The 3,367-nt window shown below is 45.7% G+C and overlaps 1 long non-coding RNA gene across 1 annotated transcript; it reads left to right on the top strand.

Moving 5' to 3' along the window:
• Positions 1 to 723: 723 nt before the first annotated feature.
• On the top strand, positions 724 to 1,706 carry LOC136295357 (uncharacterized). The gene is made up of 2 exons (XR_010722648.1): positions 724 to 882; positions 980 to 1,706. It is a non-coding gene; the product is annotated as an uncharacterized lncRNA (long non-coding RNA).
• Positions 1,707 to 3,367: the final 1,661 nt, after the last annotated feature.

Genomic DNA, 3,367 nt, shown 5'->3' on the forward strand with positions numbered 1-3,367 from the left:
GAAGCAACTAGCAAGTTGTCTGAAAAATTAACGTGGCATGAAAAGTCCAAGGCTCACAGATTTAGGGAATTCATTAGACTATCTTCCTTATGTAGGACAAGAGGAGTTAACTCTGGCTTTTTAGACAAAATACAGCCTCTGATTCATCACTGCACCAACTGACTAGCACAGTAAGACCAATTTAGGCAGTTTCCAACAGACTACAGAACCCAAACCAAATGGTCAACAAAATTAGACCAAAAACCTGTGTTTAGGGGGTGGGGGGGCAGGATTCTGACCCAGCCATAGATCATCAACTGCAGGCTCTTAAGCTGCTGTTTGTAAGGTCACACTCCCCTTTTCACTTCTCCCTCTTCACTGGAAATCAAGAAGACAACTTCAATGTATTCTCCCAATTAAATAGCTCGTTTGGATCTAATACGATGTTTATTGACTCCTGGGCCTGTATTGATTCTGAATAGGCTACAGCTAAGGTTTAGTAAATGCCTTGGAGATAAATCAGCATGCAGGTAATAAACTGCAGATCACATAAGCAAACATTACTTAATTATATTCCTATTAATATATTGAGTCTGTAATGAATTTTTGAGGTATTTAATTATCAATTTGACAAGATAATCTAGGGGTAGTTAATGATGGACCAGGAAATTGTTAAAAAAACACAGACACTTAATAAGTCTCCTAACTGACACTGAATTAACTTGCTTCAGCTGTCTGGTTAAATAGACAGCAGTTAATTACAGAGTGCTTAGGCAGTCTCACAATTTTAATATATGACCCTCTTTTCTGTGCAGTAACCATGCAGCAGGGGACATGGGGTTTTCTCCATGTATTTCCTTCTGATGGCTGAATTATTGGCTGCTGTAACTACTTTTGCCTTCAGTAAGATTCAGCAGTTAGGCCTTTATTATTTACAAATACAATGGACTGCTCCCTCTCTTTAATGATCAGAAATCATTGTGTGTTTTAATCCCTCCAGGATTAACAACAAAAAGGCAATTTCTCACTCCTAGGAGGGGTAACAGTTTGGAAATGGAAGCGGCCACCTTGAGGCTCCAAGTGGTCCCCGGACAGGCAGAGACACCAGCTCGATACCCTGGCTAGCCACGGATGTCTGAGTTTTGCTGTCTACGTATATTCATGTATATCCAAGAAATGCTCTACCCTGTGCAGAAATGCAGCTCCTTATTTGGATAAAATCCGACACTTCACTGCAACAACGGGATCAGCCCTGACTCATATGAGGATGATCACTTGCCATAGCGTTTTGGGTGCATAAAAAAAAAAATTGAGGGAACTGAGCCAGCCAAGCAGCACCAGAGACAAGCATTAACAGCTCATTCCAGAGGTTAACAAATAAGGGTAATAAGTAGTAATAGCTGTGACACCTTCTCTAGGAGTAGCCTCAAGCTACACTGAGGAAATGCATCTTCCTCGAGCTGGGGAAGTGGTGGCATTAGCTGGTTTGAAATGTAAAACACTGCTGATAATCCCGGGCTGTGCATGAATAAAACATTGTAGATCCTTAATCGACTGGAGAAAACACCCTTCTTTAAGAAAACGACATTTTAGGAAGTAGAAGCAGTGTTGTTTGGCTCCAGGAGTTCAGAGGCCTGGAGTCATCAGTCTCTCCTATCATTAGCTTCAAGAGAAATTTTTCAAGTGCTGGTTCTTTTAATTTATTTACTTTGGGGAGCCTTTAAGAATGAAGTCTTTTTTCACAGTAATTCTGCAGCCTAAAAGATCTTTCTCCAAAAATAAATAAAAACATTCATGCAATAGCACAAATCCAGGAAGAAGGGCTTAAAAAAACCACCAAATGTTTTTGCTACTGGAAAACTTGAGCAGAAGCCCCAGGGACCCTTCCTCAGCCAGACATTTGCATGGCAGTGCAATGACACCAGCAACATCATTCTGCTCCAAAAGCCCTTAGCAGCTGTGCTAGTGTTAAGTAGCAGGGTTAGTGGGTAGAGTTCTTCCATCACAGCCTCCTGAAGGTACAAATTCAGTAGAGAAAGCCCTCAGTCTGAGAACTAAGAAGTCCTTGTGAAATCTGTGTCTCTAGCAGCTTTATTTAAGTCATGTCATGTTGTGCACAGCTAGGCCAAGAAAGACTGAACAGGGTTGTTTCAGTTCCCAAGGCACCATTCTCCAGCTTCACCCAAGTGAGAAAAATAAAAGTTTCACCTCTGGTTGAGGGCAGCTTGGACACCTGAGGAGGCTCTCATGACTGCTGAGAACCCCCCAGTCTTCTTCTTGAGCAGAGCTGCCTAAGTGGTCCTGCAGGCCCATTCTGCCCAAAGAAGGGCATCAGGAATCCTTGCCACCTCCAAAGCATTGCTTCCTATGGGTTTCTCAGTGACACAGAGAGAGGGAAAGGACATCATGTCTTGACCTTTTGCCCAGCCCCCCTAGAATCAGCCCTGATTTGTCATCTACTGAGCATGACCTCCCTTCAAGAGGTACTGGGTCATTTTAGGGCAGATCACCATTGGATCAAACATCTACACTAAGTCTCCTCAGAGAGAGGGAGCAGTAGTTGAGGTTGGAAGGAATTCACACCCCTTCGGTTTGTGCTGCAAGTTCGACCTTGGCAAATCCACAGACCATTCCCTCAGGGCAGAGAGGGGAAGCAGAGCTGAGTTTAACCCTTGCTCTCTGAAAGAGAAAGCAGCACTTTCCCTGCACTGACACCAAGCCAGCAAGGTCACTGACAGGGCTGTGCTCTGTAGGATACTTGCTCATGCCCAGTTGTTTTGGGCTTTCCAGTAGAGAAACTATTTTGCCAGAGGTGTTGTCAGATTTACCAACAGTTCTGCATGTGGAACTCAGCACATGCATGACCAACATGCTGTGGTAATAACTCCTAAAATCCACTTTTGGTCCCAGCACCCCTTGGGATGTCTAGAAACAGGCACAGCCCATGGTGTTTTTGGATGGGCTGGTGATGGAGCTGTTGGCCATGGCAGGCAGCCATGCTCTGGTGTGGGAGGTCAGATCCCAGCCCCAGCCCTCAGGATCCTTGGTCAGTGCTGCTGTGGTCCAGAGCCAACTGAAAGTTGCTCTCCAAGACTGTTGCTTCCTCTGACCTATCCCTGTAGGCTTCTTCTCTGTGATTTCTGCACAGCATGGGCAAGACTGTCCCATTTCCTCAGGGCAGACAGCTGCTCTGCCCTGCTGGGGCTGCAGATGTGGGCTGTGGGTCCACCAGCCCTTCACCTCTCCTCCCCAGCACAGAGGAGCACTCCAGCCCCTGCACATCCCTCCTCCTCTTCCACAGATGGTTGCCGGGGTTTCTCTTTGGCTGCTGCTTTTGGGCCCAGCTGCAGGAGGGCTCTGCTCCAACACAGGCTCAGCTGGGCAAGCA

This window comes from Chamaea fasciata, unplaced genomic scaffold (genome assembly GCF_029207755.1).
Source record: "Chamaea fasciata isolate MVZ Bird 193981 ecotype frontalis unplaced genomic scaffold, bChaFas1.0.hap1 SCAF_11, whole genome shotgun sequence".
Lineage (NCBI taxonomy): Eukaryota > Metazoa > Chordata > Aves > Passeriformes > Sylviidae > Chamaea > Chamaea fasciata.